This window comes from Microcaecilia unicolor, chromosome 3 (assembly GCF_901765095.1).
Source record: "Microcaecilia unicolor chromosome 3, aMicUni1.1, whole genome shotgun sequence".
NCBI lineage: Eukaryota > Metazoa > Chordata > Amphibia > Gymnophiona > Siphonopidae > Microcaecilia > Microcaecilia unicolor.
In genome coordinates, this window is record NC_044033.1 from 193,387,926 (window position 1) to 193,409,988 (window position 22,063).

Genomic DNA, 22,063 nt, shown 5'->3' on the forward strand with positions numbered 1-22,063 from the left:
CTTGTCACTGTGCATGCCTTGATAATACCAAAACTGAATTACTGAAATGCATTCTACACTAATAGACGGTCGGTAGCCCAACTGTTTGGGGAGGCTAAAGGGGGCGGAGCTTACCTCCATACGCTCCGTGGCAGCGACGTCAATGAAGAAAAAGACTACAGGCTCGCCGCCAGCTTCTCCCTTCTCTCTGCACACAGTGTCCCGCCTTCTGCGGTGATGCATGTCCTGTTTCCACGAGAGCGGGACACTGTGTGCAGAGAGAAGGGAGAAGCTGGCGGCGAGCCTGTAGTCTTTTTCTTCATTGACATTGCTGCCACGGAAATAAAAGATGAAAATGCGCGGGGCGGTAGGGTGGGCTGCACCACAAGCGGAAGTCGACGATTGGGCTGGGGAAGCTTAGCCTCTCCAAGCCTCTTATACGGGGCGCCTATGTCTACACTGGTTTGATACAAACAGTCTGCACCAGCTCTGACTGAATCAGAATGCTGCAGCAAGACTCATAGAAGGTTACGACATGACCACGTCACACCCTTTTGGCAAAAACTTCACTGGCTACCAGTACAATGCAGGGCTAAATTTAAAACACTATGTCTGATCCCATGGAGTGTCCTTAGCTACACCCCCTTCAAAGGACATCACACGATATGATACCTGTTAGCAAGCCTTCTCCGGAGTAGCCCCCACATTATGAAATGCACTCCCCAAAAAGTGTCATTTAACACAAGACTATCTCTACTTGAGGAAGCAGAAGTGGAGGAGTGGCCTAGTGGTTAGGGTGGTGGACTTTGGTCCTGAGGAACTGAGTTTGATTCCCACTTCAGGCACAGGCAGCTCCTTGTGACTCTGGGCAAGTTACTTAACCCTCCATTGCCCCAAGTACAAATAAGTACCTGTATATAATATGTAAGCCACATTGAGCCTGCCATGAGTGGGAAAGCACGGGGTACAAATGTACCCCCCCCCCCCAAAAAAAAAAAAGCTTGGCTGTTCAACCAGGCCTTTATTGGAAGAAGTAACTAACTTTGTTAGTCTCTCACACACACACACAAGGAGCAACACTGACTGCACATACTGCAGTAGGACATGTTCATCCACTCCTACCCTAGCTAAGATAATGTTCAAGCACCTTTCTGACCTCATGTGCAACTTTCTTTAAATTAGTACCTTCTTTTCTTACTCCTGTTACTGTCTTATCTATCTGTGGAGCTCATTTTCAAAAATGAAAAAAAAAATGTTTAAAAAGTGTCAAAAAGCAGCATTTGGATGAAAATCTTCTCAAAACATTCACATCAGTATTTTCAAAACCTGTTTCGCAAATGTCTATCTATGCAATTCGTCTGCAATGCATCCAAATCACAAGGGGGCGTGGTGGGGCAGCGGTGTACCAAGGGGCGGGGCGGTGGGGGCGGTCCACCCTGGGTGCATGCTGCGGGAGGGGTGTAGAGAGCAGCCACGCGCCTGTCGGCTCCGCTGGTTCCCTGCTCCCTCTGCCCCAGTTCCGGGGCAGAGGGAGCAGGGAGCCAGCGGAGCAGGGAGCCACGCGGCTGCTCCCAGCAGCTAAAAATGCACCCGGGGGGGGGGGGGTTGATGCGCCGGGGGGGGGGTGTCGTGCTGCACTCGAGGGGGGGGGGTGCATCGGCGATCCGCCCCGGGCATTAGCCGACCTAGGATCGTCACTGGGTGGGGGCGTTTCAAAGGCGGGTTTATGACATTTTACATCCATAATGGGGAAAAAAATGTCCAGGGTGAAAATCTTAAATGGTTTGGTCTAGACCTGTTTTTAGAATGAATAATGCAAAAAAGGTGCCCTAAATAGCCAGATGACCACTGGAGGGAATCAAGGATGACCCTCCCTTACTCCTCCAGAACTCACTGACACCCCCCACCCCCCAAAAAATGTGAATAAAATAGTTCTTACCAGCCTCTATGGCAGCCTCAGGTCTTATAGCCAGTTCTATTACAGCAGCAAACAGGACCCTGGAGTAGTGTAGTGGCAGGTGAAATGCAGGTAGACCCAGACCTCCCCTACCTGTTACACTTGTGGTGGAAGCTGTAAGGCCTCCAAAACCCATCAGAAACCCACTGTAGCCACATGTAGGTGCCCCCTTCACCCATGAGGTCTATTGTAGGGGTGTACATTTGGGGGGGGGAGGGTTTGGAGGGCTCAGCAGATAAGGGAGCAACGGTGAGATGGGTACCTGGGAATATTTATAAGAAGTCCACAGCAGGGCCCCCTAGGGTGCCCCATTGCTCTCCTGGGATGTCTAGGGGACCAATGTACTAAAAATGTTGACCCCCCTCCTACATCCCAATGGCTGGATTTTCTGTGTTTTTCACCAGTACTTTTTTTTTTTTTTTTTTTTTTCAAAAATGGCCTGGAGAGATAAACTCACAGAGCACAAAAACTTGTTACAAACACTATTAAAAAAAAAGAGAGAGACACATTTTGTGGTTTTGAAAATGGTCATGTATTCTATTTGGATTTGGGACATTTAGCGCAAAATGTCGAAAGTCCAACTTGGACACTATATCAAAAATGTCCTGCCACATGTTCCACATGTGGCCTAGTGGTTAGGGTGGTGGACTTTGGTCCTGGGGAACTGAGGAACTGAGTTCAATTCCCACTTCAGGCACAGGCAGCTCCTTGTGACTCTGGGCAAGTCACTTAAACCTTCATTGCTCCAGGTACAAATAAGTACCTGTATACAATACGTAAGCCGCATTGAGCCTGTCATGAGTGGGAAAGCGCAGGGTACAAATGTAACAAAACAAAAAAAAAAACATATGTGTTGCCATACTGGGACAAACTGAAGGTCCATCAAACCCAATATCCTGTTTCCAACAGTGGCCAATCCAGGTCACAAGTACCTGCCAAGATCTCAGAACAGTACAATACACTTTATGCTGCTTAGCCTAGAAATAAGCAGTAGATTTTCCCCAAGTCCATTTTAATAATGGCTTATGGACTTTTCTTTTAGGAAGCCATCCAAACCTTTTGTAATAGACTGCTTACACCCTATTCAGTCTATTAAAATGTTTTATTGTGTATTGTGTTGACATTGTAATGTAGCAAAAAAGCAAACCTTACATTTTACAAGCAGTCCCGCAAACTAAAGTGCTTCAGTCTTGTAGACGCCTCTCTGTTTACACATAGCATGGATCTGTTTTATAACTGCAAAAGTATCCAACCCTGGATTCTGGGAAAAGAGGCATTTCAGGTTCACTACCTACATAAGTATGGCCATACTGGAACAGAGCGAAGGTCCATCAAGCCCAGCATCCTGTTTCCAACAGTGGCCAATCCAGGTCACAAATACCTGGCAAGATCCCAAAACAGTACAATACATTTTATGCTGCTTATCCCAGAATTAAGCAGTGGATTTTTCCCATTTTAATAATGGCTTATTTATTTTATTTGTTACATTTGTATCCCACATTTTCCCACCGATTTGCAGGCTCAATGTGGCTCACATAGCACCGGAGAGGCGTTTGCTGACTCCGGTGTGAACAAATACAAAGTGATGTTGTGGTAAGATAATGTTCATGTGGCACAGCCACATTAGGGAATCGAACAGTGGAAGAGTTGTGTTAGGTCCATTACATACTTCAGTTTGTTGTGTTGCCGAGATCAGGCATTTAAGTTGGCTTGGTAGGGTATGCCTTTTTAAACAGGTTGGTTTTTAGAGCTTTCTGGAAGTTTAGGTGGTCGTACATCGTTTTTAAGGCTTTTGGTAATGTGTTCCACAGTTGTGTGCTGATGTAGGAAAAACTGGATGCGTAGGCTGATTTGTATTTAAGGCCTTTGCAGCTTGGGTAGTGCAGATTTAGATATCTTCGTGTTGATTCGGATGTGTTTCTAATTGATAGGTCAGTTAAGTCTGTCATGTATCCCGGCGCTTCCCCATAGATGATTTTGTGAACCAGGGTGCAGATTTTGAAAGCAATGCGTTCTTTGATTGAGAGCCAGTGTAATTTTTCACGCAGGGGTTTTGCACTTTCAAATCGCGTTTTTCCAAATATAAGCCTAGCTGCTGTGTTTTGAGCGGCTTGCAGTTTCTTCAAGGTTTGGACTTTTCCTTTAGGATGCCATTCAAACCTTTTTTAAACCCCGCTAAGATAACTGCTTTTACTACATTCTCTGGCAACGAATTCTGGTGAAATAACTCAATGAGCATTTAGATGTGATAAATGAACATAACAGTAATATTACACAGAAACAATGAAGTCAGATAGTAGCCTATCCAGTCTGCCCATCCATACCGACATTTCTTAATACTCTACCGGAGGCCACGTGGGCACAAAGGAGCCCTTCACATGATCTAAAGTGAAGAGGGTGGTTTTCATTTTAGAACATCATTCATTAATGTATCACATACACAGAAAAAAAATTAAAAGCAAACACATAACTGGTGCATTCTGCTGATGGCACAAATTGTTTCTGTCCTGAAGCAGCTGAATTATGGAACATCAAACCTCAGGAAACAGCCTTGGAGACATCTTGGGACCCCTGGCTTAATCTGAAGTTTAAGTAACACCTTAGGATAAAGCAGCCATAAACTTCAATCCAAAATTCGGGACTGGCTGCCCTCAGGAAAGTAAGGGGGGGGGGGGGGGGGAGAACATGAGTTGCTTTGCATTTGCACCTAAAAGAAGCAATTAGTTGAAGAATAGATTACATTCTCCTCATAGCTTTCCAAATGCTTCACTCCTTAAAGACAGGAGGAACAGACAAACAAAAGGCTCCTTTTATCTTCAGTCTCAGGGGGAGGAGCAGAATATGATTTAGGACAGTAAAGTTAAATGAGCAGAGCTCAGCCTCCCTTCTAAAGAGCAAAAAATGTAAGGAACACAACAGAGAGGGTTTCTTATCTACTGAGCCCAAGTACAGAAAAACACCACCCAAGTAACGTTATCTGCACAGACTGTCTACATAATTTTAACTGGATTATTCTGTAAACCTCTGGATAAATTTAGGATGTGTAGCCTGATCTACCCAGTTATGTCAACACTGTCTGGTTAAACTCAAACCAGGTCCCTGGCTCACCTTCTGGGGCTTCTCAAACTTGGCCTGGGGACCCCCAGCCAGTCAGGTTTTCAGGAAATCCTTAATGAATACGCATGAGATTATTTTTCATATGCTGAAGACCTAGGGCATGGAAATATCCTGAAAATCTGACTGGCTCAGATTTGGGAAGTCCTGCTGCACACTAACGGGCTCATTTTTGAAAGAGAAGGACGTCCATCTTTTGACATAAATCAGAAGATAGACATCCTTCTCCCAGAGACGTCCAAATCGGTATAATTGAAACCCGATTTTGGACATCTCCAACTGCACTCCGTCGCAAGGATGTCCAAATTTCAAGGGGGTGTGTTGGAGGCACACCGAAGGCGGGACTTGGGCGTGCCTAACACTTGGATGTCTTTGACCCATAATAAAAAAAAAACAAGGACGTCCCTGACGAACTCTTGGGCATTTTCACCCGGACCTGTTTTTCTTACGAATAAGGCCACAAAAAGGTGCCTGAAATGACCAGATGTCCACCGGAGAGAATCAAGGATGACCTCCCATTACCCCCCTAGTGGTAATTAACTGCCTTTCCACCCTCAAAAAACATCTTTAAAAATATTTTGTGCCAGCCTCAGATGTCATACACATGACATCTGTCCATGACAGCGCATGCAAGTCATAGGAGAAGTTTTAGTGGGTACTACAGTGCACTTCAGACAGGCGGACCCAGGCCCATACCCCCCCCTACCTGTTAGATTTGTGGAGGAAACAGCGAGCTCTCCAAAACCCACCACAAACCCACTGTACCCACATCAAGGTGCCCCCCTTCACCCGTAAGGGCTATGGTAGTGGTGTACAGTTGGGGGTAGTGGGTTTTCGGAGGGGGTGGGGAGCTCAGCACACAAGGTAAAGGAGCTATGTTCCTGGGAGCGTTTTATGGAGTCCACTGCAGTGCACCCTAGGGTGCCTGGTTGGTGTCCTGGCATGTCCAGCCCAGGGGCGTATCTGCGTGGGGCCACAGGGGCCTGGGCCCCCGTAGAGGTCTTTAAAGTTCTTCCTCATCCTCCGTGGCCATGCTGCTGTTGAAAGCTGTTGAATCCAGTTCGGGTCTGGGGTATGTCACCACAATTTATGATTAAGAATTGTGACCTGGCTGAGGGAATATATCCTGATTGTTCTTTTCACATCCTTGCTTACTAGTCCATAAGCTGACCTATAGGAGTCTTTTGACCCCTGATGCAGGCGTTTGTACGCCGAAACACGGCCTGTCGGGTCTTCATCATAATAAAGGACTACTTTTTTCTCAATCCTGAAGGCCCAGTGTTTTTTTTTTTTTGTTGTTTATCCTTCTCCTTTTAACAGGATGTGCTGGAGAGTTTGAAACCTTTACCCAAAGAAATCATTCACCAACCACAAAACCTTCTTTTCAGTCCCATAGCCAAGCTAGAGAGTCCCTTTTTCCTTTAGGATGAGGGGTTCTGTAAACAATGCTTTGGTCCTCTTTTCTGGTCAGTGATGTAAGGAAGGATGCTATATTGGAGAAACAGGCCAGATGCTTAAGACAAGATTCAATTTACATAGACATCACATGAACAATACTGGTGCCAGTGAAGGAGTGGAACGCCGGTACTACCTGAATACTACTGAGCAACAGGACAACCTCATGTTTTGTGCCTACTGATGGACTTTTACTTATGCACTCTACCTCTGCTTTTGGCTGTTTGGCCACACCTTATTACTGCACTGGACATTTGTGCCTTATCCAGTTTTACTGTTTACTAACAAGACAAGTTTGCTGTTTACTAATGTACAGACAGAATGCAGGGCTATTAGATATATAGCTTGTAACAGTAGTTTGCAAGGCCTATACAAGACCAGCTTGCACGTAGCAACGCCATCTGAATAGGCGACCTTGGAGGGTGCTGACACCCCCCCTGCATTCCTGAGCCGCACCTTATCTCCTGTGCTAGAAAGGAGCATTGTGTGTGTACAGAATAAGCTGCTAAGTTTCGTTTTTCTTGCCAGTATCATTTCAGTGTTATGATGTGTGTACGTACTGGGACTACAATTTTGTACTGTAAGAACTACAAATGTTTACTGCGCATGACAGGTATGACGTGTAAGGGGCCAAATGCGCAGGCCCAGTAGGGAAGTATAAATGTAAGCGTCAGATGATTTATGACACACAGTGTCCCGAGGCTACTCGGTGCTGTTCACTTGCTAGCAATAAAGTTGCCTTGTTTGGAACCAAAATTTGCCTTTCGTCTCCTGATTTCCCACCTGTTTCATTGGCGACCCAGATGGGACAGAAGTAGAAAGGGGAATCGGATTATATTCTTCCCCTCCCCCACTGCAGTCAGATCGGGTCATCGATTCCCACCCGAGGAGGTGGTGAGTGGCCACCGCTGATTTCAGCGTCCATCTCCCGGAGGAGGGCCGATCCACTCCGCCTGACTGTAGAGGGGGCTGTGTGGCTCCGACAAGGCACCTTTTTCCATTTCAGGGAGAAGCGCACGACGGCGCGGCCTGCGACCCCGGCGGACAGGCGAGTATACTCTACGTAGTGACCGGCCCAGTAAGGACCGAAGAAGAGGCGTGATCACCCTCTTTTAGCCAGTGACTAATACGGACTATTGGTATCCGACTAGGTCCCGAAACTCACTAGGCTCCGGCGACGAAACCGAGCGGCGAACGAACGAGGGGGGGTTTCTTGTGGCGTATGAAAGTGTGTGAGTGGGCTTGCAGTTCCAGGCCGGGCGACCGCGTCCTGGTCAGGCCGAGTGTTGACCCTTCTGTGTCTGGTGGAACGAGACCCCTTACTCCTCCACCTCCCTTTTCCCCCTTTGTCCGTCACCTGTCCTTTGGCACTCAGGTTAGGATGGGCGGGGGTGGGTCTTCACCGTTAGATTTAATGACGGAACACTTTAGCGAAGTGTTCGACCTAGATAAATGTAGCAGGGCCGGGATGATACAGAGATGTCAATTTATGTGGCCAGGGCTAGGAATTGCTGGATGGCCCCCGGAAGGGTCATTCGAGTATGAAAAAGTGGCGGCGGTCATGAATATTGTTATAATTGAGGGAAACCCCGGCTGTCCCGAGGACATTCCATACATAGAAGCGTGGTTGGATGTAGTCCGGGATCCGCCGGCTTGGGCCCAACGGAAGGTAGAAAAGGCCGCCCTTATGTTGGTAAAGCAGAGAAAAGGCCGGAAAACCAAACTTAGAACCCTGCCGACCCATGCCTTCGCTCTCCAAAGCTCGGCAACCGTTGCCGTCCCGAAGGCCGCAGGGACCGCCCCCATACGGCCTACCGCCCCTAGCACCGAAGCCACTGAGACCACGCCCCCTGCTACCAGAGTCAAGGCAGGAACTACGCCCAGTACTACCAACACACTTTCTAGGAAAAAACCCCCGAAGAAAACCGCAGGGAAAGTTCAGGGTTCGGCCGAGAAGAAGCCTCCAAAAGCCCCGATACTTGCTACGGCGGAGGCATACGAAGACGACATTGCGCCGCCGCCCTATGCTCCTATGTACCCTGACCTTACGGGCCTAGCAGAAGGCCCCGCTGACGCCGAGACTTCCGGGTCAGAGTCGGATGCCGGGGAGACGTCCCACCCAGCCTCACCTGAGTCACCTGGCCTCGCAACCACACGGAAGAGTACACGGGTTGTGAAGAACATTACTCGGTTCCCCCAATCGAGTCCGCAACAGGCCCTTCCGTCCAGCCGGAAAGGGGGAACCTCTCACTTATTCCCAGTCCGACAGTCCACCACCTATACCCCTAACCCGGCAGAGGGGGGGGGGCCAGCCCATCGAATCAACAGTCTATAGTCACGTTCCCTTCTCAAGTGCCGATTTGTATAACTGGAAATTCCATGGGCCGTCCTACGACCAGAAACCCGAGCAGCTGATAGAGCTGGTGGAAGGCATTATATACAGCTACAATCCAACTTGGGCCGACCTTAGGCAGTTGAGCGCCCACATCCTGACCTCTGAAGAACGCCGCCTTTTACAACAAAATATGGAGCAAGCCATCCGGGATGCGAATCCGGCCCATGCCAATTTACAGAACCTACTAGAAACGGAGGCGCCCATCGCTGCCCCCACGTGGGATTACCGAACCGCCGAAGGCCAAACCTTTATCCGCCGATACCAACAGGCGTACCTGGCCGCCTTAAAGAAGGGGAAGCAGAAGGTTACCAACATGGGAAAAATCCACAGTGTAGTCCAACAAAAGGACGAGAGTCCAGGGGACTTCCTTGAACGACTTATGGAAGCATTCAGAAGGCACAGCCCGATAAATCCCGAAGACCCTAAGAACCTCCCAACCGTGGTTATGAGTTTTGTTAGCCAGTCAGCACCGGATATACGAAGAAAGCTACAGAGAACGGAGGGGTTCGAAGGGTTGAGCCTAAGCCAACTGAAAGCTATAGCTGATCGCGTATTCGGATATCGCGACCAGGAGGAGAAGGTGGAGGCCCGGAAGGAATCGACCAGACGGATGCGGGAGAAGGCAGATGTGTTGGCTACGGTGCTGGAAGAACGAATGAGGTCTAGACCAAAGGGGAGGGGCAGGAGAACAAGAGGAACGCGGTCCCCCATAGGGCGTAACCAGTGTGCAAATTGCCGACAAGAAGGACACTGGTGGGCTGATTGTCCAGAGGAGATACGGGACAACCCGAGAGAAGAGGAATCATGGGACCGGCAGAGAGAGGAGGAGACCGGCGACCGTACGGGGGCCCCTAGGCGAGGCCGTGGGAGGGGCCGAAGAGAGAGAGGACGGGATGACCGGAGGGAATGGCAGATGGCTGTGGACGCTACCCGAGACGGCACAGCATGAAGAAACCGGGAGGGCAGAGTCCCCACTGACCCTCTGGTGGAAATTCGGGTGGGGACAGAATCTATGAAGGCCTTACTAGACACAGGGGCCCAGCGATCTGTTATCACCACTGCCATAGCCCCAGCCACGAAAGAAACTATACCAATTGTGGGAGCCTCCGGGAAATCCCTTGCGGCCCCCCTCCTCAAAGAGCGCCAAGTCCAGATCGGAGGGACGATGGTGTCCCATCAGTTCATACACATCCCTGGATGCCCGGTCCCCTTGATTGGTCGAGACCTACTCTGTAAGCTCCAGGCCACCTTGAAGTTCAAGACTACGGGTGAAGTGGAAGCTCGCTTTGAAGATCGGCCAGTAACACTTATCTGTCCAGTAAGAGAAGAATGGAGACTACATGTTCCCCCAACTGTGGGACCCGGCGACTGCCGTTACGACCAGAACACCCCTTTCGCCCAGCAGAGGCGAGCCATAATGGATGAAGTGCCTGATGTATGGGCAGAATTGAACCCCGGCGGACTGGCCGTTAACGCTATCCCCATCTGGATTGAGCTCAAACCAAATGCTCAAGTTGTCAACCAAGGACAATACCACATCCCCTATGCAGCCCGGCATAGTATGCATATACATCTACAGAAACTCCTTCAACAGGGAGTCCTTAAACCAATCAGATCCGCATGGAACACCCCATTGTTGCCCGTTAAGAAACCAGGAACATCCGAGTACAGACCCGTCCAGGACCTGAGGAAAGTCAACAACCAGGTAGCCGACATAGTTGCCCTCGTACCAAATCCATACTCCATCCTGGCCCAAGTGCCATCTCAGACCAAGTGGTACAGTGTCATTGATTTGAAGGACGCCTTCTTCTCCATCCCTCTTGCTGTTGACAGCCAAAAGTTGTTTGCCTTCACGTGGGAAGACTTACAGACGGGAACCAAGCAGCAATATACATGGACCCGGCTTCCCCAGGGGTTCAAGAACTCCCCCACCCTCTTTGGTGACCAGCTTGCCCAGGACCTGAAAACGTACCAAGACGAGTACGGGCCGGTCGTCCAATACGTGGATGACCTGTTGGTGGCCCGTGAGACGTACACGGACTGTGCAGAAGCCACCCTTTACCTCTTGAAAACCCTGGAAGCCCAGGGGTACCGGGCCAGTCGCAAGAAGGCGCAGATATGCGAGATCGAAGTCGAGTATCTGGGGTTTCGCCTCCGAGAAGGAACCCGACGGCTCGGTATCCCCCGAACCCAAGCCATCCGCAACCAACCCACTCCTGCAAATAAGAAGGAACTACGGGCACTCCTCGGAGCCGCTGGATATTGCCGCATTTGGATTATCAATTTTGCCATCCTGACCCACAGTTTGTACGCCAAACTGAAAGGACCTGAACTCGAGGGCCAAAATCTCCAGTGGGAGAAACACGAACTGAAAGCCCTTCAGGACCTCAAGGAGGCCCTTGTGGCCCCACCAGCGCTCGGACTGCCAGATGTGACTAAGCCGTTCTACTTGTTCATCGACGAAAAGAAGGGATTGGCACTTGGAGTCCTTACCCAACTGGTCGGTACCTGGCAACGCCCTGTAGCATACCTCTCCAAGAGCATGGACAACGTGGCACGAGGATGGCCGGGCTGCCTACGAAGCATTGCTGCTGCTTGTCTCCTGATACACGAGGCCAATAAACTCACATTCGGCCAAACACTTTTTGTGACCACACCCCACACCATCCGCGGCCTACTCGAGAGCCACGGACCCAGATGGATGACCAACTCCCGATTGGTCAAATACCAAGCCCTCCTGTGCGAAAATCCGGAGGTGCGGATCCTGGACACGACCAACCTCAATCCTGCCACCCTCCTTCCGGCCCCTGAACCACCACTCCACGACTGTGAAGAGGTAATGGCCACTGTGCACTCGAGCAGACCTGACCTGAAGGATCAACCCTGGCAAGGGGGCATCACCCTTTTTACCGATGGAAGCAGCCAGGTGATAGAGGGAATTCGAAGAGCTGGCTATGCGGTGGTATCTGAGGACCATGTGATCGAGGCTATGGCTCTGACACCCGGAACATCAGCCCAGAAAGCGGAGCTAATCGCCCTCACCAGAGCCCTCCTGTGGGCTGAAGGGAAAGTTGTCAACATTTACACCGACTCCAAATACGCTTTCCTCACCCTCCAGGTGCACGGAGCCTTGTACAAGGAGAGGGGATTTCTGACAGCTGAAGGGAAAGGACTTGCAAATGCCGCTGAAATCTGCCAATTACTCGAGTCGGTATGGAAGCCGAAGAAGGTGGCTGTGATGCACTGCAGGGCCCACACTGGAAGAACGGACCCTATCGCCCGGGGAAATCAGCGGGCGGACGACGCTGCAAAAAGGGCAAGTCAGCTCCCCTACTCCTCTCACCCTCCTGACCCCGTGCTCGTCGTCCAGCTCCCTACGGAGACCCCTATTTACACCCCCCAAGAAACGGAATGGGCCCAACAAGAGGGTCTACAGTCACGCAATGGCTGGTGGATACTACAGGATGGGCGCATATGGATACCCGAAGCCTTGGCCTGGACGGTGGCCAAGGAGGCTCACGACCGCACCCACCTGGGAAGGGACGCCCTGGGGCGCTTACTTGAGAAGACCTACTACATCAACAAACTATCCCTGTGGACCAAAAACGCTTCCAGCCGATGCGCGACTTGTGCCCGGAACAACCCTCGAACGGGGCCCGGCCCTATGCCAGGACATGTTCTCCGAGGCACCAGCCCTTTCCACGTGTGCCAGATTGACTTCACACACATGCCCCCGGCGCGCGGCTACAAAGCTATCCTCGTCGCCGTGTGTACCTACACCGGATGGATTGAAGCCCAGCCTACTAGAACGGAAATGGCTAAAGAAGTTACCTCCCTACTGCTTCATCAAATCCTACCCAGATACGGCCTCCCCAAGCAAATAAACTCTGACAACGGTCCCGCCTTCGCTAGCGAAGTAACACAACAGCTCAGTACCAGACTGGGCCTCGATTGGAAGTTGCATTGTGCCTGGAGACCCCAAAGCAGTGGAGTAGTGGAGAGGGCTAACCGATCCCTGAAGAATCAGCTAGCCAAGCTATGCCAAGAAGCAAAAGCCAAATGGCCCGACCTGCTTCCACTGGCCTTGCTGCATCTTAGGTGTACCCCCAAGGCTACCGGCCTTACTCCCTACGAGATGATGTATGCTAGGCCACCACCACTACCCTCCTTTCCCGACTCCTTGCAGATACAGGGTGAGAGTTCCTTAGTGAAACAGATGAGAGCCTTACACCAGGTAGTGCAAGACATCCAGCAGTACACTGAAAGAGTAGCTCCCTTGGTCCTCACCAATCCTACGCACAGGTTCAGGGTGGGAGACGAGGTCTGGGTAAAAGAGTGGGATGAATCTGACTGCCTAAAGCCAAAATGGAAGGGGCCCTCCCTTGTTCTCCTAACGACCTCCACCGCTGTTAAAATTGCAGGAAGCCCAGTGTGGATACATTGGACCCGATTGAAGCCTGCTGCTCCCACTAGCAGCTCCCTGAAGCATTGGACTGCGCACCAACATCCTGACGCTCCATTACGGCTGACTCTAAGAAAGACGTGAACCACCAGATTCATGCCTGCCCAGCAACAGGAACTCAGTTTCTGGACCCACTGCGTTTTTGGCTCTCTCTTTATCGCAGCCATAATCGTGGGCCTTATCATCTTCTTGCTGCAAAGGCTCGGATACCTTCCACCGCATATATGATGCTGAGCCTACTACTCCTCCTTTGCTCAGTCCCGAGCTATTACCCCTTGAGCCAGAACTGTACTGAATGTTTGCGCCTCGTGCGCCACCGTATAGAGGGAGGATATCACCTAGTCACTACCCTCATTCACCAGACGCAGCCCCCGGAAGGCGATTGCCAGTTTCTCCCGACTTGTGCCCTCATCACTCCGAATGGCCTCCAACAGTTCCACAGATGCCTCCAAGGAAATCTCACTATCTGTCACAGCCCTACCAAACCAAGATACTACAATGTCACCCTCAGCGTAGGACTCCCTGCGTATGTGGCCGGACCTCCGGGAGTCGAGGGAGATGGCATTCTGTATTACATTAATTCCACTCGTATCCTTGTCGGTGGCATCCAAACTGTAGCAACCCTCACCTTCGACGTCTGTGCCGCCATGGACAAGCACCCTTGGTCTCGCAAGTGTGGTAGCCAGAGTTGGCGAGAGGCATACGTTAAGGACCACAAGTATGTCTGCCCCTTCAGTCCAGACATGAGATGCTGCTCCCCGTGGGTGTGGCTCCCATGCGCCGGCGACACTCGAGCCTCGGGCTGGGACCGCGTATGTGCTTATACGGGAGGAGGATATACCGGATGCGCCGGCCTGGGCGAATTTCGTCGAGGTTCTGGTAACTATGTGTCCCTAGACTGGCCCATCCGAGGACACGACATGCCCTGGAGAGGAACGTGGGGCCTCGGCATTGACGGCGGAGGAATGGATCCGTTGACATATATTACCATATATCAGAGTCTCGAAACGAAGCCTCCTACGCACTACCAGACTACTGTTGTCGGCTACCAAGACGTATTTGATGAAATTGCTCGTGCTGAGCAGACCGAGACTAAATTCCCCATTTCCCCAGAAGCCCGAAATATGTTCCTCAATTTGGCTGAAAACATCGCCCTCTCCCTCGGAATTGCAAACTGTTTCGTCTGCGGAGGCACCGACATGGGTGAACAATGGCCCTGGGAAGCGAGAGAGATCCGACAACACACATGGGATGCACTCAACACCACTAACATTACCTTTCCCCAACGACCGAAGCCGTACGAATGGGCCCTGAGAACAAATATCATAGGTACCCTCTGCGCTAGTCGAGCGCCATCGAAGCGTTACTCTGTACCAGTGGGAGACTCTGCTTGTACGGGGGTTCTTCAGTATAATGGCAGCCGGACGACCTGGTGGCAAACGGACAACCTGCCCGCCCCGGAGCCTATCTGGACAGAACCCACCTTAAACACGACATGGACATACGGAGGGAACGCCTCCCTCAAGTGGGTAGCCCCGGCGGGCTACTACTATATCTGCGGACGCAGGGCCTATGAACAACTCCCGACCCGCTGGTACGGTACCTGCCTCTTGGGCACGGTCCGACCTAGTTTTTTCCTTCTGCCCATACAAGTCGGCGAAACTTTGGGAATCCCCCTATACGTGGAAAAGGGGCCTGATAACCCTACCCGACGAAAACGGTCTTTCCCAATCATCAAGCCCAAAGTCCAGATTGGAGACTGGAAGGACAACGAGTGGCCGCCTGAACGTATCATTCACTACTATGGACCGGCCACATGGGCTGAAGATGGTACATACGGGTACCGCACCCCTATCTACATGCTAAATCGCATTATTCGCCTACAGGCCGTACTCGAAATCCTCACTAACGATTCTGCCCTGGCCCTCAATATCCTAGCTCGACAGAACACTAAGCTCATTACCGCCGTCTACCAAAATCGCTTGGCTCTTGACTACCTCTTAGCCCAGGAGGGCGGGGTGTGTGGCAAGTTTAACCTCAGTAATTGCTGCTTACAGATTGATGACCAGAGCCATGTCATCAGGGAGATAACTGACCGGATGGTCAAACTAGCCCACGTCCCCGTCCAGACCTGGAACAGTGCGTGGGATTGGACTTCCTCCCTCACCAGCTGGCTCCCAACCTCCGGGAGCCTGCAAGGCCTCCTCGTCATGGGTGGCCTGTTCTTGCTGTCTTGCCTAATAATACCTTTGTCTCTCCCCTTAGTTTTCAGGTGTCTCCGCTCCACCATGGAAAGCATCGCTGACCGCCGTGCTGCTGCCCAACTTATGGCTCTCCAGATGTACTCCCCCATTCCCCAGTCTGATGAAGCTGACGATGAAGCACCTTGTGGCTGATGTGCACTTTGAACCCCCTGAGTCACTCAATGGGCCATCACCCTTGTGCCAGCAAAAGACCGGCTACAAAGGGGGGGGGATTCCACTAGGGGCCCTCCGTCTCAACCCCGGCGAAGCAACCAACGGCTGCGCAAGGGCTTAGGGCTCGCTTGTTGCCTCCCTCGCTAACTATCCTTGTCCTTTCTTTCCTTTTCAGGGTTCATGGAGGTGATACTCTCCACCAGAATGGATGTTCAAGTATCAAAAGGGGGGAATGAAGGAGTGGAACGCCGGTACTACCTGAATACTACTGAGCAACAGGACAACCTCATGTTTTGTGCCTACTGATGGACTTTTACTTATGCACTCTACCTCTGCTTTTGGCTGTTTGGCCACACCTTATTACTGCACTGGACATTTGTGCCTTATCCAGTTTTACTGTTTACTAACAAGACAAGTTTGCTGTTTACTAATGTACAGACAGAATGCAGGGCTATTAGATATATAGCTTGTAACAGTAGTTTGCAAGGCCTATACAAGACCAGCTTGCACGTAGCAACGCCATCTGAATAGGCGACCTTGGAGGGTGCTGACACCCCCCCCTGCATTCCTGAGCCACACCTTATCTCCTGTGCTAGAAAGGAGCATTGTGTGTGTACAGAATAAGCTGCTAAGTTTCGTTTTTCTTGCCAGTATCATTTCAGTGTTATGATGTGTGTACGTACTGGGACTACAATTTTGTACTGTAAGAACTACAAATGTTTACTGCGCATGACAGGTATGACGTGTAAGGGGCCAAATGCGCAGGCCCAGTAGGGAAGTATAAATGTAAGCGTCAGATGATTTATGACACACAGTGTCCCGAGGCTACTCGGTGCTGTTCACTTGCTAGCAATAAAGTTGCCTTGTTTGGAACCAAAATTTGCCTTTCGTCTCCTGATTTCCCACCTGTTTCACCAGTAGGGCTCCCACCCCTGTTGGTCAGCATTTTACAGGACCAGGACACTGTACCAGTGACTTCACAGTGAGAATCCTGAAAGGTAACTTTAAAACCATACAAGAACATAAGACCTTTGAAGTCAGAATGATTGAATATTTTAACACCCAACAGAAAGGACTTAACAAGGATCTGGGGTTCCTAGCCCATTATAAAGCATAAAGCTGTATTTCTCTGTTGATCACCCCAACCCTCACCTATCCACACCCATCCTGTTAGAATATCAATTATATGCTTTGATGTCCCCATGCATACCTCCTACCCACCCCCATCCTCCCACCCTGTCAGACTGTCATAGTAATGCATGAATGTTTTCACTTATATACACTGTCAGCTGCACATTTGCTTATTTCCGATCTGACAAAGAAGGGCAACCTTCGAAAGCTAATCAAGAAATGTATTAAGTTATGTCCAATAAAAAAGGTATCATCTTATTTTCTTTTCCATGTTTTATTTTGTTTGATTTCTATTGATAACCTGGTCAGTGGTAAAAGGGTTGTTACTTTGCTACTTCATCTTAAGCCCTTCATTAAAGATTGGGGGGGGGGAACATATGTAAATTAGTTCAGGTTCCTGCATTCACTTCTCTCCTCCCCTACCAGGGTCAGTCAAACTTTCTACACCTGTTTCCTGGCAGGATTTTAAACAAAGTCATTCTACAATTTTATTTGAAACAAAAGAATATTCTGCTTGTATTTTCCCCAAAGTATTTTACAGTTCAGAGTCTTAAAAACAAAAAATAAAAAAGTATTTTCCCCTTATATGATGTTTAGGGAGGAGTCATTGCTCCTGCCCTCCTGCCTCCACTTAGTTGTAAATGTCCAGGGAGGGGCAGGGGTGTGGGTCGGTGCCAGAGGGAGGGGGGATTTGTGCCTGCACAGGGGAAGGGGTTTGGTCCATGGAACATTTCTTTAAAAGGTTCCAGGGTCATGGGGGGTGTGTGGTCCACTGGAACACTAGGGAAATAACAAGATTCGGGGGGGGGGGGGACCACCAGGGAAATTAAAAAAAAAAATTAAGGGGGAGCGCCGGGAGGTGAGAGGTAGGAAGCACAAGCAGGCATCCTTTATATCTTCCTGCTTGTGCTTCTCTCCTCTGACAGCTCCAGAGCATAAAATTTGCTCCTTAAATTAGGACTGCTGTGGAGCTGTGCATCCCGTGGAATACACGTTAGATTACGAATGAGCTAGAACCAGTCTAAAGCAAACGTTAATAGCAAGGTAAGTTTTGTGCATCTGGCCCTCAGACATTTCTTAATTTTAACAAACAAAATTATTCACAAGAAAAGGAGTTTGAACCCTCTCTCCCAGGGGCGGTCTGAGCATTCAAACCCGAGGGCTCAGAGGCTCTACCCAGTTGCCCACTGCAGCACACCACAGCCCCCATGGGGTCCTGGTTGTTGCTGCCGCTATTCTCCCTGGTTGCAGCACTGTGTTTACAAAATGCCTACTGACACTACCAGCCGTTTTGTAAACATGGAGCTGGGCAGAGGCAGCGGGTGGGCAAGAAAAAGGGGATTTATTTCCTGTCCCCAAAGAAGCCACAGCTACTAGACCACCAGGGCCCTTCAAGGTTGGGGGGGGGGGACAGCAGTAACACAGTGGGAGGGCGACAGAATGGTGGGGTGGGGCACTGGTGGCGGCGGCAGCAGCATGGCCGAGGGGGGGGGGGGGCCCAGAGTAGTCTCAGTCCACCCCGTTCTCATCTGGTAAGCTTAGGGCTCAAACACTGGCAGACCCTAAACCCTCTACTCCCAATCCAGCAGGCTTATGCTGCACTGGGACCTGTCCCTCTCTGCCAGCAGGGCCGGTGCTAGGGTCCCTGGCACCCCCTGCGAACTATTAGTTGGTGACACCCCCCCCCCCCCCCCCCCCCCGGTCCAGCATCTCCTTTCTCTTTTTCCCTTCCCCCTTCTGCCACCCCACCCCCCTTTTTCAGCCCAGTGCCTTAAAAGGTGAAGAACAAATGTTTTTTTTATTTTTGTTACTCAACAGCTTTTTAATTTATTTGAAAGCTTTCCATATTTACATATAAATAAAATGAAATAAAATTGAATATCACTAAGACTGCTTAAAAATGATTGTAGCTGGTGGAAACAGAACTAATAAAGGCTGTATTTTGTGCTCATTCTTCTACACTGTTCTATATAATAGTTTATTATTTACTATACCATTACTTCTTTCATAGCAAACCAGAATGGTTTACATCTTTAAAAGTACAAATAACATACAATAATATTCTAACATAAAAGAAATCCATTTAATAATAGGACAGCTCTAACAAAAACTTCCATACCAAAGAGGACAAAACAATTAATTGTATCATTCATACACATCACATGGTCAAATTTCTGTGTACTGATGGGTTCATCTTAACTGTTGTAATCTGCCTTGGAAAGGCTGGTGTTATAAAGACTGGAAGTAAAATTAAACTCTCCTTTCATTGGGACACATGGAATCACATCTTCACCTCATCTCTTTTGAACAAATGGATTATTCTGTTTTCAACATGTTGCAGGGACAAGTGGCTTTCATAAGTCAAAATAATAATATTTTCTTTCATGCACATCACTCATCTGCTTAAACATAATGGGTTATAAGCCCCTAATGTAGTCCATTGGTTTATCTTATACTGTGCCAAAACCTGCCTGTCACAGTCACGACCTCAGGGCCTTTTCAAACTGTCATGGACTCTGGGAAACCTGAGCTCTTGAACAGACTAGAAAGGCAATAAGCACACATGCAGGAATGGGGTACACAGGAACTGAGCTTGACTAGGCAGGACTGGAACAGACTAAAAGTGCAATGAGCACCCAGGCAGTAACAGGGTACACAGGAACTGAGCTTGACTAGGCAGGACTAGAACAGACTAGAAGTGCAAGAAGCATACAGGCAGGAATGGGGTACACAGGAACTGAACTTGACTAGACTGGAACAGAAGTGCAAGAAGCACACAGGCAGGAATGGGGTACACAGGAACAGAGCTAAATAAAGCTAGAAGAAAGACACTCAAACAGGCCGCATGGCCGAATTGGAACCTGTGCACATCAGAGCCCTCTCATATGGGCCACAAGGTCAAACTGAAACCCAAGCACAACGGCAGAAGGCAAAAGAGAAGACATGTTTACACAGGCAAAAGCAGACAAGGCAGACTAGACAGAACACAAGGCAAGGCAGACTAGGCAGAACACTAGGCTGCTCCACATGGCCACTCAAAGGGTAGAGGGAAGCCACACAGAGGAGCAAGGCTGTGCCACACTGCACTCAGATTCAAACAACAGATCAAACAGTCAAAAACCAAGACAGAAGTGCAGACCCTAGCACACAGACAGATAGGAACCAAGGCAGAAGTGCCACACAGGCACACTAGCTAAGAAACAAGACAGAAGTGCTACACAAGCACACCGACTAGGAAACAGGGCAGAAGTGCTACACAAGCTCACCAACAAACCTGGAAACCACAAAATCCCTGACTGAAAATCCTCACTTTCCATATGAAGGCCTTCACTGATGATGTCATAACTACAGGAAAAAGGCTTGAAATAAACAGAATACCAGAGTGAGGCTTGAAACACAGAAGTGGTAGCAGAGGCAACAATATAACAAAAAAAAAAAACTAGAGTCACCTCTGAAGCTGACCACCAGAAGACAAGGTAAGTCTGAAAGGGGGATCACAGTCGTGACACTGCCCCCCCCCCCCCCCCCATACACTGCCGTAGTTACTGCCATTCCCCCTCCTGCGTACCACAAACCCCACATACAGTCCTACTTTGAAAGGCCTGCCCGGCCTGATGGTGTATGGCCTATGCGGCTGCAGGGGCAGGAAAGAATCCCCCTCTTTCCTGCCTTCTGCCGCTGCTCTGTCTCTGCTTTGCCGTGTTTAAAAACTGGCTGGCAAGACTGCTGTCAGAAGCCTCAGTCATTTTTGAAACACGGCAGCGACGCCTGCGGCTCAGAAGAGCAAAGCAGAGACAGAACAGTGGCAGCAGGCAGGAAAGAGTGGGATTCTTTCCTGCCCCCATAGCCGCAGAATCCACTACACCACCAGGGTGGGCCTTGACCTTCAAGGTAGGTCTTGGGAGGGCTGTAGTGTACAGTGGCAGTGGCCAGTGGAGCACAGCGCAACGGGTATGTATGGCAGTTTCTGGCGCCCCCTTCTGTGCATATCCTGCTTACAGCATTCCGCTGGCCTTGTCTGCCAGCAAGGAAACTTGAAAAAACAAAGGTGTAACTTCTTTCTTCATCGGTTATTCACTCAGTTCCTTTCGCTGAAGCACTGCTTAAAACTTGTGACGCTGCCTTTATAGGAAGTTAAATATATTGAACTTCCATCTCCTCCTCTGGGCGTTGGGCATCTGGTACACCTTCCTCATAGCCTTGAACCTCCTCTTTTCTGGGATACTCCTGGACCTCCATGGGCTCGCTCATCCCTCCTTCCTCTTCTGCTTCAATGTGAGTCTTTTTTAGGCTCCTGCGCCTCCCTAGGAATCCCCTCCTCCACTGGATTATTCCGCCCCATTCTGTCATCCCTCCTTCCTCCTGGCATAAGTGAGTCCCAGCACCCTCTGCTGGGGAAACCCTTCATTTTACTGAATTTTCTTCACTGACCTTTTACCCTTGAAATAACAGAGAAAAGGGATGGGTATAGAGAGGTTTCTCCTTCTGATCCAGTTTCCCTCTTACAATGGTCACTCTGCCCACAAGCACATTAATGCAAGAGGCAACCATCTACACAGTAGTAACACCAGCAACATAGTTAACAATGGCAGATTAAGACCAAAATGCCCCTTCCATAAGTCCAGTTCAGATTCCTCCTCTTGGAGTAAATGCTCCTATAAATTCTTATATGCATCCTGACACCAATTGCCCATCCCCTGTGTCTGATTCTAATCATGCCCAAATCTTTACTTGACATTTTAGCATTACCATCATTACTGTTGCTTCTTACAAGTCCAACATCCCTTCTCTTTCTCATTGCCAAGTTACTCTGGGGTATAATATTCCCAAAGAATTGTCTGTCCCTAATGGGTCTACATTAAACGTTGACATTTCCAAAATATTTGGTGTTTATTTGGATACAACCTTATCCTTAAAGTTTTGTGCTGATACAGTCATTAAAGACACTTTTTATAAATTACATGGTCTTAGAAGAATTTGTTCTCTCTTTGAGGAAAAGCATTTCTCAATCTTAATTCAGGCTGTTCTTTCTAAATTAGATTACTGCAATGGTCTATATTGTCTTCTTTTGGCTAAATTGATTTCTAGATAGCAAGTGATACATAGCATGGCACCTAAGAGCGGAGGAGTGGCCTAGTGGTTAGTGCACCAGT